Source organism: Calypte anna, chromosome 3 (genome assembly GCF_003957555.1).
Source record: "Calypte anna isolate BGI_N300 chromosome 3, bCalAnn1_v1.p, whole genome shotgun sequence".
Taxonomy (NCBI): Eukaryota; Metazoa; Chordata; class Aves; order Apodiformes; family Trochilidae; genus Calypte; species Calypte anna.
Window position 1 is genome coordinate 89248019 of NC_044246.1, and position 14816 is coordinate 89262834.

A 14816-nucleotide genomic window follows, 5' to 3' on the forward strand; every position below is an offset into this window, starting at 1 on the left:
AAGAAAGTGTGAAGTAAGATGGTGCTGGAGAAATGCTGGTTGGCACTCATGGCATCTTTGTATATTATTTTAGTGCAGTTATATTGAGTATCTCCAGTTACTGGTGATTCTTACTCTATGTATATTTATAATATACATAGAAATTTATAATTGGAATTTATAATTGGAATTTAAATATCTTCTTTCACCCCAAATAATTAGCCACCATTGCATTTAAACTGATGCCTTTATACATCAGTAAAATAAAGTACTGACCGTTAGTCAGAACACTCGTAGTATAGAACTGAATGTTACACAAATACTTTAGAAAGGAGAAGTATGTGCTAAAGAGTTACATTACAAAAAAACCCAAAACAACCAAAAACTGTGTCTACTACGGCCTTTTTGCTTTAAGGTAGATTCAAAGCTCCACATGGAACTGTGATTTGTGTATAAAGTCACTGTATCTATTTCTTAAAACATGGCTATGAGAGGGATTGACTACCAGGTGTCTGGTCAGTAGAACATCACAAGTGCTTAGTTAGGAGACAGGAGTTAAGGATGTGACTGACTCCATGGACCACTATGAGGTAGTTCAGAAATTCCAGAAGACATTACAGCCTAAAGGACAGCACAGTGAATTCTCTGTACTTGGAGTTTTTTCAGTGTCAAGAATGAGCAGAATTAGAAGGCTGTCAAGATATTTTAAGCTTTTTTTACCTATGGATTGTATGGTACATTTTATGTTGCTCTAAGAAAATATATTTTTAAGATTTATAAGAAAGACTTTTCATTTCAGATTTCAGAACAATTTATCCTGAAAACAGAATAGTATTATTGTATTAAAAACTTGAAAATAAAAGATCTTTGTTAGAATTTAAAAATAAAAAAAAACAAACAAAAAAAAGGATTGCATCAGGAACATCACAACTTTCCTACAAAGCTGAGGCAGATTCATAGAATACAATCTAAATCAAAAGCCATTTTTTAAAGTTCCTAAAACTTCACTGCATGTATTTTTCAGAGCATTGATTTGTCATAGCCATTGTAAAACTCTCTGGAAATTTCACCTTAATGCTTAAGAAAAATTATCTTAGTGACACAAGTTCAGTAGTTTCCTGAAATAATCTCTTGGGCTTCTAGCCAGACAGGTATGTGAGTAATAAAACCCTCTTCTACTGTCTCAGAATAGAAAAAATATTTTTTCTCTATCTTTTTCTTCTTTTCTAAAATTTGTGGATGGGTGCATGGATGGTTTGACAGAATTCTGCTTTAAGAATATTTTCCTATATAATCAGTCTTAAATTTATTATGAGCTAGGTATATACCAGGAGGAACTGTCTAAAAACTAAATTGAGAAGTAAAAGAAATCTTTCAGGAGTTCCTTGTTGGACTGCAGTCACACTTAACTTTAGTGCTAGCATTTGATGTTTGTCCAGTTACAGAAATCTAGAAATAAAGAAAAAAAATGTTTTGTTATATACTGACAAATAATTAAACTTTGGAGCAGGTTTCCAAAACTTCCAAGTTAGGTGCAGCGAGTGCCTTGCAGTGGAGATGCAGTTGCTCTTGTTGTTATACTGTGGCATCTTGTGAAGAGAGGCATATTTGACAGAATAAGGATGCATCATACTGAAAGGAGTAATTTGCCTACAGGAAGCTTGAATCAGTATAACACTTTCTCTTTGACTTTTGTAATTTCTGAGATTTAGTTCTGAATTTGATAGAGAGGTAATAGGAAGACACAGGAGTTGCTTTCAACCACTAACAGCCAGAATGTGAAGAGAAAAGTTTGGAAGTTCAGTTTTATTCTGTCTAGCAGATCACTGCTGGCATCCCACATTGTGCCAGGGAATAGACCATAGGACTTCATGATTTACCAAGTATTGTGGATTTGTAAAAAATCTAATTTAACAAAGCTAGAAGTGAAGCAGTCAACAATATTACAACACCTTTTTTGTTTTTATAAAAAATAAAATCCATCATAAATAGTATTTGACTTTTTGAAAAAGATTTTGAACATTTCGTACAATTAAAAAGATGGCTTGGAGTACTCTTTTGCTGAGCACTTCAAATGACAACTGAACATTTCAGATCTAAAAATTATTAAGGAATCCAAGTTTTAAAACAGGATTTTTTAAAAGAGGGCCCTTATACTTTTGATATCTAAAAGACGTCCAATGTAGTGATATGTATTGTGAACCTATACAAAAATTTTTATATATTAATATGCAATAACATAGAAAGTGTTTACAAAAAATTTCCTCTTAAAACGCTCAAAACATTGCAGATTTAATTATTATCAGAAAAGGAAAGCTTAAATAAAAAGGAAATATTTAGTAACATATTTGAAATTGTTTTCAAAACTTCATATTTTAAGTTCTTTTTTAAATAGGCTGAACCCCAAAGAACAATGTCCAAAAGACTTATTTTTAGTTAGTGCAGACAAGCAACTCAATGTAAGCTTCTGGAACAAAATGATAAATGTGATTTCTGTGTGTCTGAACAAGCAAGTAGGGAGACAATTTCATTTCTGTGTGAACTATTGATTGTGATGTTGGTTGTAGTGTATTTCATTGTGTAATGGTACTTGCTGGAGCAGTACCTAAAAAGTACAAAAGATGAAAAGTATAATTTTTAAACCCTCAAATACTTTTTTTTAAAAAAAAGGTATGCCTAAAGATACTTTAGTAATTAGGTCTCTGTTGGGTTTTTTTTCTAAACTATGAGATGTTTTTAGTGTATATGAAGATAGCACATATATTTAATGAGGAGACATGCACATGGAGGAGGTTTCTTTAAGTCAGCAGAGACCAGCATATTAGAGGCAATGGCTGAAACCTGTAACTAGAACATCTGAACTGGTAATGAAAAGAAAAAGCTGTAACAGAAATTATGATAATATTTGGTACAAGCTACCAATTGAAGTGGTGGCTTCTTCATACATTGATGTGTTAAAATTAGATTATGTCTTTGTAGAAAGGATTCTCTAAACAACCAAAACTTATTAAGCTTAATACAGTTGTAACTGCAGGAAGTATGAAGATCTGATTTAAACAGAAGAGGCAAAACTCTGATGTAAGGTTCATTAAAAAAAATAATAATTAATGTGTGCAAAATAATTAAAGAATAAATAAGTAGTACTTAATGCAAAATTGATGATGCAGGCATAGTTGTATGTCTGCCATATGTTGCTGAGTGATAAATTGTCATACAATCTTATTTCCAGGAAAGGTCTGCATCTTAGATGTCATCATTCTTAGCTTCTAAAATAGAAAATACTGAATAAGCTGATAAAGCATAAAATTATTTGTTAAAATGTATAATTCTTTCTTACTGTAATACATTCTTAATTAAGTGGCTCTGTGAATCAGATAGTATCTGTATTGGCTGATTAATATATAAACAAGTTACTATCAACATCTAACAAATGACCTTCTTTGGGGAGATGCTAAGCAAAAGTTTATTTTCTACAGGGAAGGAGGATTGTTTATTTAAGGCTATAATAGTAAGTAATGCAATATTAGAAAGATGTATCATCCTTCAAAGGACCTTGATTATAAAGTTGAAAAAAACATCTTATCCTTACAACTACTTGATTGCAGCAGAAAACAAATATATTTACCAGTAAAGGAAACATTAATTCCTCTCCAAAATTCATATAAATATTTTACAGTTACCTAATTTCTCAAAGCTTAAATTGATTATAAATAGTTTATGTGTTTTTTCTGTATCTGTAACCTGCAGCACTGTTTAATCATATCCTGTCTGACACTTGCTCTGCAGTCCTGTAGATTTACAGTGCACCAGTGCCCCCTGCAGCCTTGAATTATTAGTATAACATTTTAAAAATATGCTATTGATCTTTGTTGAAGTAACTATTCAGAAGAAAGAACAGCTTTAAGTCTTGTTATATCCTTTCAGTTTTTCTGCTTCCTCTGAAACTGAAATCACAGCTCTTAGGTAGAAAGAAAATGCTTCAGAAATTTAACCTAAAAGTCAAGACAGATTTTGATATATTTGTGAGAATTTAAAAAAATGTGCTTTTTTTTTTTCTTCAAAAAAACTGGTATATGAAGAGGAGAAGCAGAAGCAATTCAGAATGGATGTGTTAACTTTAAAATTAAGTTACGAAATGAAATCCTTGCTATTGGAAGAACAAATTCTGTAATGTGTAGAAGAGTCAGAGTATACAGAAATCACTGTTTTGTTTGAAAAACTGAAGTATTCTTCTCTATTTTTGGAAATTCACTCATGATCACACATATGATATAACAATAAGGGAGAATTTCAGCTCATAAACCCTTGAGACATTTAAATTGCAGTGTCAAAAAGAGGACATGATCACAAATTTATTAACTAAAAAGCGGCTATCTCAATGATGTAAAAAGAGCAGCTTTCTCAAGACAGATTTCCCTATTTTCCCCTCTTCATCCACTTTAAAATTAAGAGGTAGATGTAGGCGCTACACTGCTGGTATTCATACAAGGTCCAACTTGGCAATTGTGAGTTGGTATTTCTTAGCTCAAAAAGATACCTTACTGAAACTACAAGATGTAATATGATATTTTTATATCAGTAAGGAGCAAGGCTGAAGGCCAAATGACATTAGGCAATTGAAAATGCAGTAATTTCTTAGCACTAATTGCCTGACATTTGCAACTGATGTTACAAAATTGAGTAAGTATTGTATGAAAATGAAGGGAAGTGATTAGCTCTCTTCAGTTTCTGGGCACTATAAACACAAGTGTGACATCAATAGCTGGCTTGAAGCATTTACCAATTATAAAATCCATATAATAAACCACAAGATATAAAATATTCTTGACTGATTAAACTATATGAAAGAAATTTGCCAGAGTTCAGAGTTCATCAGTGGCAAGATGGTTCTAGCTGTAAGTAAGATTAGGGATTTTTTTTACAATAAGCATTGTTGGTAAAACTTTGCTAAGTTTTTGTCAAATCTGACTAATAGAAGGAACTTTTTACTGAAAAATGTGGATTTAGCTTTCATAAAAAGCTTGGGGTTTTGATATGATGATGGAAATTTAGCTGATAATCATTTTTCAGTGTGACTGGCTTTGAGAGAATGGCCCTGTTAAATTGCTAATATCAATGCTTTAAATACAGGTGCCCTTCATGACTTAAAGTTGCTGAAGAATGGCAGAAAAATATAGTGCAATCTGAAGTTAACAATGAGTAGTATTTGCTCTACCATTGAGAATATTCTCCCAGTTTCACCTCTGGTTTCTCTGTGTCTCTGGCCTTGAAACTTGTTTTGTAGTTGGAAAGATCAGTGACTTCTGGCAACTGGTATTGCTTGGGCCCAAATCACAATCAGGTCTTTAAACCTTCAATGACATAGCATTTCAGTCTAGGTAGTGTCTAAGGTAACTGAAAGCATTTGGATCAATAGATGCAAAAATATCAACTTATTTAAATGTTACCCAGGTTTACCACCTGAAAATTTCAATATAATACTTTTAGTTTTATATGTACTCTGCCTGCATATGATGTTCCAAAATCACAACCTTTGGGCTGATAAGGAGATGAGAGGGTACAAATAATCCATTTTTAGCATTTCTCTGTTTTGTAATCCAGGTCAAGAAAAGGCAGGTCCTTAATTATTCTTAGTCTACTGAATAGCTCAGTGCAGTGCAGTAACATGTTGTTCTTGGGTTTATCTTTATTCCTCTGCAGACAGTTTTGAGTATTGGTCTGCAAGTTGAAAGGAAAGACAGAAATAGATTGATAAGGCATGTGGAGTTTCTTTATTCCTTTTTGGTGAACTGCTATGTTTTTTATCCAGTTGTTCACATTAATAATAAAACTTCTCAGTCTTGGTACTTCTGCCTGTTACTCTTTCCATGTTTGAAGATTTTGCTAAACCAGAGTAACATTCTCTTGCTAATGTTAAAGTCATATTGGTCTCTTCACTGCAAGCTTTAACTGCATAAATATTTAAAGCTACAACTGTGGGGTGTTATAGGATAAAGTAATCTCTGTCCTTGCTTTAAAGGTATGTGATTCAGAGGGAATACTTTTAGCAAACGTTTTGAATACCTAAAAGTGGTTTGTTATGGTTTTCAGTTATATAATCAAAATGTGCATGATTTGAAGTGTGACGTAGTGAGTAGAACTAGGAATTTGTCCTCACTGGTAAGAGGTAATTTCTTCAGTTCCATCTGTAGTCAATGGAAAAAGGTGGGTACCTATCTTAAAATGGCATGAACTGAAGATGCCTGTCACTGTATGTATACCATCTACAGAGAGAACTCAGGTTTCCAAACTCTTGGACAGAGAGTGTTTGATGAAGTGAGTTCTGTTGTAAGAGTTTTATTGGCTGATGAAATTTCTTCAAATATTTAGGAGGGAAAAGGCTGGTTTTGGTGGCATTTGGATGTCTTAAAGAATTTGGAACTGAAAAGAGATTGAGCACCAGGTCCTAAGTATTGAATATATTAATTGTATTGATTGTTCTTGCTGCTGCCACAATTGTAATTGCTACATTATTTGTTCCCTCTCAAGTAAAGTGAGACTGCTCACTACGAATACAAGTTATGGCTAAAATTCAGATGGTTTTCCAGCTGCATGAAAGAAAATTATTTGTACTCTGCCAATCAACAACTTTCCTTTAGGAAAATACTAATAATAAGAACATAGAATTGCTTAGTGTTCTTTTACAGTCATTTCATGATATTAACAGAAAGAAGAAAAAGACACTTACCAGCACTGGCTATTACACTAGGACACTTTAAAATATGATGCTGCTTTAGGGGAAAACAAAATATTAAATTGTGAACAATAGCAGGCAGAAGAAGTTGCACATAGAAACATGCACACAAATATCCAAAACTGAACATTTGAATTCTCAAGCAGAAGCTGAGAAGTGAATATCCTAGATAGAGGAAACATCCTGGAATTGGAGGAAGGTACTGTAGATGAGAAGGATACGTGGAGATGAATACCAGATGATGCACAGGGACCATGTGAGGTAACAATCAAGACCAGTTACTACAAGAAGTGACTCAAAGGTGAATCAACATGACTTTCTGCCTGAGTTTCCCAGACCACCTGTAACCTCCCTGTTGGGAAGTGGAGACCTAGTGACTGTAACAGTGCATAGGGTGGAGTGAGGGCATGAAGGGGTGTGAGAGATAGTCAAGAAGGGCAAAAACTAATATTTTTGGTTCTTCAGTGATCCCAAATATTCAGATCCATTATGGACCGCTGTAAAATGTATGGACATCTGTGAAATGTACTTCACTGATTATAAAATAATTTTTTCCTCATAGAAGAATTGTACATACAAGCCTATTATTTTAGTTCCTTATTTGTTATCTTGTAAAATATTATTTAGGAAATATTCAGTAGTATATTTTTTTGCTCCATCTGTTGCTATCACAGGAATCTTTTTGACCTGTCATAATTACAACATTCTATCTTATGCACTCAATGAGAATGCAATAATATTTTAATTAAATGCCAGATTACTGATGAATACATGATGTTTGTGTTTATGCATGCCAGCTTTTCTCCAGCATTAAGATATAATTAGAAATTAAGTCTAGAAAAAAGATTAGATAATAAATAAGAGTACTCTGCATTTTTAACTCATTCTGTACTAATGATTTCTACATGTCTCATCTTGCTTCCTGGCCAGTTCTTATATTAATTTTAATACTGTATGATACATAATGCTTTTTTATATTTCCATTTCTCTACAGTCACAGTCTTAGAATAGCAAAATTCATTCTACTCAGCAATCTTGCTTAATATTTACAAAGCAGTGTAGGCCTCTCCTACTACGTAGGCAAGAACTATTTTCAGCACAGGGGAAACAAATGCAAAAGATATTAAGGACTGTCTGTGCAACTTATTTACATGCCTAAGCTGCTTTTATGTGATGTACCTAAAATCAAGACTACATTCCCTCAAAACTTCATTTTATCCATAATGTATTCAGGGTGCATCGATGTTCCAGCATGGTAAAGTGTGTTTTTCCACACATCTCTAGAAGAGCTTTGCTAGGGTCCTTTACTCATCCTATAAAAGTGTATATCACAGATGGAAGACCTACTAGGCACAACCAAAAGAAATTGAGTTGAGAATATACAAGACAAATCAAATCGTGCTACATTCCTGCCTACCCTTTTTGTTTCTCAGACAAATGGTCAAAACACTGATCTGGTTCACCAGATACTTCAGCTCTGTCCTCATCTTGATGAAATTATAAACTTTCCAGTCTGCTACTGGAAGTGTTGTAGGAATTTCCCAAACCCAGTCCCTTGGTCTGTTCTGTTCTGATGAAGCAAGCATTAATTGGGTTGTGTGGAGAAAGGAAAAGTGTTTGCATATGGTTCTTCATCCCTTGGGTTATATTATTCACATGAGAATGCACTTAGATTTTTTCCTCTGTATCACTTGTTTTTATTAAAACACCTCTTGAAGCATTTAATTTTCTCTCTTGACAAGGTGGGGCTTTAGCTGTGTTGGGAATCTTCACTGTGAGAAAAGGCCAAAGCTTTGGCTACTATAGTCCTGCGAAGTACAGTGCAGAAATCTTTTCTGAGGTGGATTATTACTTTGGAAATCAATTGCATATTCAGGATCTAGAAGTGATTTTCCTCTATCCCCCACAGACACACTGTGCAATAATATGCCATGGGCAGATCTTGCATTTTGGAGTCTGAATTATGGATGGCATCACAGAGGTGGAAGAATGTCTTTAGCCCTCGAAGCTGGACGCAAACTTTGATAAACAGCAGTGACTCCATTCTGGAACTGTGATATTTTAGATAGCTGTCAAAGCATCTCTATTACAGGAACTGAGTTTACCTAGTACAATTTACACAGCCACTTCAGACTAGAACAGATTGGTTATTCTGTTAAGGCTTTTCAGAAAGACAAGTACAGTGGCATGTTAAGAAAAAAAAATAATACTTCTGATCTCCTGAAAGAAGTTTCAAAGAGGGAATGAAAGTATATTTTCCCATTCAAAAACAGTAGTTTCAAGAAACTAAATAGTTGCCTAAGTCCACAAAAAAGAGGAACTAGTCAGTTCTTTCAAGTGCTATTTTCCTGAACAGCAGCTAAGATGAAACTGGCCAGACGTTTTCTGACTGTGACTAAACTTAAACTAAAACTTAAACTTAAATATGATCTGCACATTGGTCCACTCACTGCTCAGTAGTTTCAAGTAGTTTTGCTGCTCTCCCTTTTTGAGTTTAATGTTTGGATGATGGAAAATTGAGAGGTTTAAAAGGAAGGATGGGGAAGGCTATGAGACAGAAAAACAAACCCAAAGTAGTATCAGTGTGAACAACTGAGAGATTCAATGATGCCTTACTTCTGCAAGTAAGCCATATTAAAGGATGACTGGATTTGGTACAGAAATTCAGTTCTAGCAAAACCATGATTTTTCATGTTCTAAATATAGAGACTAAGAGGGTTTTGGTTTCTTTTTTTTTTTAATATCACCTAAGAAGGATTCTTCTACAGAAGACATGCTTTGATGTCTTGTTTAGGAAAGCTTTTGCTATCGTGCTTTCAATGTAAAGTATTGCTACTGCAAATTCTGTGTCACAGTAGCTTATTTATCTATTGCAAAGTCTATGGAAATTACATGCTTTCAAGCAAACAGAACAGGAGTATAACTCTTAGTCCATATATTTCCTTTTCCTCTGTCTTCTTTCACCTCTTTTCACCTCTCTATGGTTCTTCCCATATCTGGCACTTCTATGCATCCTGGAGTTTATGATGTTTTCTTTGGATTTGTAAAACAAGCTTTCATAAACTTCCTTGTATCTGTTAATTGCATTCTCACATCCTTGGCTGCATTGTGTATGAAATATACTATTTGCATTGCTAAGAGTTTGCACCATTAAATGAGATGCTGTGTGTGCAAAAGCAGTTGCAAATGATGTTATACCAACTGTGAATTTTTAAATGGTAAGCTGCAACTACAGTATCACTGAGTTCTGCTACCAAATGTAGTGCCTAGTAAGAGGGAGAAACTGGGCTTACAGCCTGAAATACATATTGAGAATTGAATTTTTTAAACAGATATGTCCGATATAATTTATCTCTATTAGAAAAATCACCTGATTATTCCTTATCAAACAAAAATAGGGATGGGTGAGGAAATAAGATGCAGATATAAACTGCTGAACAAAAACAATCACTCTCTGGTAACCTCTTAAATAGCTGTGTCGAGTGATTTAAGTGCTTTCTCATGTAGGGTAAGTGCATAGCTATACTGTTCTGCGGATTCATTAAAACCAGTGAAATGCCATTTGAAGTATTCTTGACATGCTTGTGAACAGTGAAATAAGCACTGTAATAGGCTTTGTTCATTCTTGCCAAATTACATGCTAGGTACCAGTTTTTAAATTCTTGTTTAAACTGATGTTTCTATGAAATGTAGTTGTTTTCAGTTTCAAAAGGGAACTATGTTTGAACTATTGTGTTCAAAAGACAGGTAGATGGAGAGCTGCTGTGGATGGTTTGGTGGTCAGGGGTTGTAGAGTTGGTGGTTGGACTAGATGATCTTAGAGGTCTTTCCCAACCTTGATGATTCTATGATCCTATATTGAAATTATATTCTACCATGCATGCTAATGCCCTTGAAAAGTCTTTCTTTTGGCTCCAAAATATAAAACATTTGCTTAAAATAATATTCTGTCAGAACCTGAGAAAAATGGCATGTACATGCTTCTGCGCTAAAGAAAATTGCAAGTAAAAGCAGTTGCTTCTCAGCACAAATTACTATACTGACAAGCTAAAAACCCAAATATCCTTATCACCCTCATATCAGATAAGGCTAAATCCATTACTTCAGTAATAAAATGTTAAGTGTGTAAGTACCAGAGGATATAGGCAGTGGAGATGTTATCGTATCATTGGGAGTCTCGTGCCATTGCGTGTCTCATCAACCTGCCCCAGGAAAAATGTCAGAGTGCATCTGTAGACATGGCTGCCATTAGCCTGATAATGAATTATGTTGGGGACAAGTCTGCTCTTTTTGTAGGTCTCAGTTTGAAGCCCATTATACAGATACACAGATAGATCACCCCTCTGGAGAAAAAGAAAAAAAAACATAGGTTTTCCTTACACATGGGGGGGATTTGTGGGTATTTCAGTTAGTGTTCCTTGCCTCATGTTCCTTCACTGGCTAGATGAAGGAAGAGCCTGGCTTCATCTTTCCCCTCCCCTCCACCTCAGATATTTTTAAAAATTGAGAAGATAGAGCTCCTACAGGCTGAACAGTCCCAGCTGTGCAGTTGCTGGCCCTGGTGCAGGGGTTAAACCAGTGACATCCAGGTTAACACCCCAGGGTCACTGAGCCCCTGCACTGCCTGGTCAGCACACAGATGATGATTTATTCACTCTTTATTCTGTAGTGCCTCTAACTCTACACACTAACAGTTTCAGACTATTTTTGAATCAAGTATTGAAAGCATAGTTGCTTAGGCTATGTGTGCTTTTGGTTTAACAACATAACATTGAGCACAATCCCTAAGCACTATATTGCTGCCATTCAGCTGATCATACAGTTCCTTGAGTGGTAAAGATTGCAATATAAAATAAACAAGACTTCAGATTGCACTAACATTTATATTTAGACAAGTATTTCAAATGTACATGCACTCATTCGTGAAACACAAGGTTACAGGCCTTTAAAACTCAGCTGTTTGACCTCATCTTAAGATTAAAAACAATCTGTTGCTGCTTGCAGCAAGTTAGAAGATCTGTGTTTACAATATTGACCTGAGACACAGTGACAGGCTGGGAAATTGAAAATAAAAAAACCCAGAAAACTCTGGCCTTGTTATGTAGTATCAGTGAATCAAGTTTCACCTGATTTATTTTTTTTACACATTGTCAAAGCTTCTAACACCTCAGTTACTTAATTACTTCAAACGCTTCCCGGCTCTTTATTCAAATAAATGTTTTAGTTAAACTGCATTGAGCCAAGGCCATTGCTTATTCACAGCAGCAGCTTGAATGGCTGCAGAAGTCTGCCCACCAACCAGCCCAGGGAAATTCTTCTCTGCTTTTGCAGCCGGGCAGAGAGCTGCTGGGCGCCTGGAAACTGTGCTGGCACGTAAGCAGTCAGGCACCATCTAGAAGCAAAACATCCAGAACAGCACTGTGAAGGCTGACACCCTGCAGAAGACTAGCAAATGAACCAGAAAGAAAGCAGCCTGCCAAGGAGCCTTCCTTTCTTTCTTCTCTGCCGATTAGAATGTCAACCAAAAAAACGAAGCGAGACTACAGCACTTGCACTCCTAAGATGTCATTGGAATCACACTCCTGTATTTCTATTTTGGAGATGAACAGTAGCTTCCCATCAGAAAGGGAATATGAAATTTCCACAGCTGAAAGTTAATGCTTCCAGTGGACACAAGAATGTGTATTTTGCCAGTCAGGCAGATTTCCCTCTCATTCATTATCTGTTACAGATTTTGTGATCTATAGGATTATCCATGATTAGAGAAACAGTCTTTCTAATATCTAGTAGTGAGAGCTTAGTTTATGTCCTAATTCTTCTCTGAGTTTTATTTAGCTTTGTCCTTTTTTTTTTTTTTTTTTTTTTAAAGGAGGAACAGAAAACTCATGTCCTAATTTCTCCTGTTATGTCTGATTCTCTCTAGAAGCCTGGTATTAGTTCAGACTTTCTCAAACATGTAGTGTATGTTTGGGGAGAAAATTAAAATTTTAATTATTTTAACCAGTTATTATCATCTCAACAGCAGGTGACTAAGCATGTTTAATTTGCTCTGCTACCCTACTAGAAGAGAACACACATGTTGGTGCACTCTTAATGGTGCTCTGAACAGAATAGCCCATATGAATATTTTGTTAGTTATTTCCCTTAGGAGTAAAGGATGGTTGCAAGCCTAACATTTTCTTTGTTGTAATTCTTTTCATATAAATGGAAATAGTTATTCCATTCATGTAAATAGAAATAAACAGTCACTCATTTTCCTAAAATTCCAAGTCTCTTATCAGAAAGTCCTCTGTCTCCAAAATCTTTTAGGGATTTGTTTTCAGCTTGCCTGTTGTCTGCATCTTTTTGGATGCTTCTCTTTCATATAAAGTGGATGGTTTTAATTGCCTTGAAATACCTGTATCCTCATTTCTAACCATCACAGTGTTTGTGGTTTGGCTATGCTATATTTTGGACATATTATATGTCTCTGCTTCAGTATATCCTTCTGATGCTCCCCTCACCATTACTGCTCTGTGTATCTCCCCATTTCTGCTGGGAAAGAGGCAATTTTTGTTTGCCATCTTCCCTCCTGCTCCTTCGTGCCACCTCATTCACCACAGGAAGCTGGCAGTGCCAAATTGTCCTAGACCCCTGTCCATGTTCTTTTCCTTCCTCCTTGCCTCTCAGCATGTATCACTGTTTTTGTGGAGATGCTGTATTGATTATTCAGAGTACTGATTTTTCAATAGTGAGCTTTACATGCAACATATTCATTTGGGATGCATTACATTGTTTTCTTCCAGAATACTAATAAGTTTGTTACTGTTGTCTAAAATACAGAATCCAAAAAGTAAATTATTAAAATCAGTTTTCAGGTTTTCGTGAGTAAATGGGATATGTAAAAAATTTGGAAGGTTGATTCGAGAAGACACATTCCTGGAGTGGTGAATGGGCAGCACACCTCTGCCTCCCCATTGGTCTTACTTCTACAGACACACTCTGCTCTCATGTTGCATTGTCCCTTTCAAATGCTTCTTTTTAAGACATACTCCAACCTCTACAATACAGTGAAGCAGACATTTTAGCTGATACAAGAGTAGGTTACAAGGAGAGAGGGAAGGGTACAGCAGGGGCCAATAAATGATTTTTTAAATTTGAGGTTTTTTGAGGTTTATACTACCATTTTCAACAAAAGCATCTAAGCATATGGCTAGTGATGTTTAACACATTGGCAAAAATGCTGATTTTCACTGCCTGTGATGCCTCTAAACCATTGTAAGAAGAATTTTATTTTTATGTTCTGTTTTGGCTAAAATGTAAGCGACATTGCAGTTCAGCCTAGTCTCTGTTTCTCTAACATGATTTAGTTTGCACAACATTAAGACATAGTAAAAGTATTTAGGAATTTTTAAATTACTAACGTAGTAAAAACAGTAAGTCATTTTATTAGATTACTGTTGCCACATTTCAGCATTAGAAGTTTCTTTCTGGAAAAAGTAGTACCTCTTGAACTTCATCAAATGAGAGAGGAATGTCTATCTCGTATGTAAAATTTTGTGAAAACTATTTTTTTAACTGTGCAAGCTGATTAAATAGTCAGTCTTCATAGACTTTTGATTTCCTTAGTAAATTTTGTGATGCACATAACTTGTTTTGGTAGGTAAATCAGTAGCCTTAAAGTTGTACAGCTTTAGTGAGTCACAAGTTTGTTTCTCTGGATAAATAAAAAAGAATAATTAACAGAGCTGATAACCAGGGCAAACAGGTAGCATGGCTAACTGATTTTAGAAACTTTTAGATAGGAAATTATTAAAAAGGTTAACTGATTAACATGTCAATCTAGTAGCTAATGTGAGAGGTCAAAAATTGAAATGCCATGTCATTCTAAACAAGAAAATTTATGGGGAAAATGAAAATAAAATATCTCCCTTTCTCTCTCCCCTTAGTTTTTTATTTGAATCAAAAGATGATTAATTGCTATATCACAGCATTTTCCTTTTGGATTCTTATGCTTATTCTACTTGTACAGAAAACGTTTTCTAGAACAGTTTTACAAGATCTACTAACTTCAAGCAATGAAATATTTAATAATATATGTATGTATTTATTTATCCCTGGATTG

General features: G+C 34.9%; 1 protein-coding gene across 1 annotated transcript in view; it reads left to right on the top strand.

Annotated features, from left to right (window-relative positions):
• The window catches only part of EYS (eyes shut homolog), a 709634-nt gene that overhangs the window by 507294 nt on the left and 187524 nt on the right, over positions 1 to 14816 (top strand). The window lies entirely within an intron of this gene.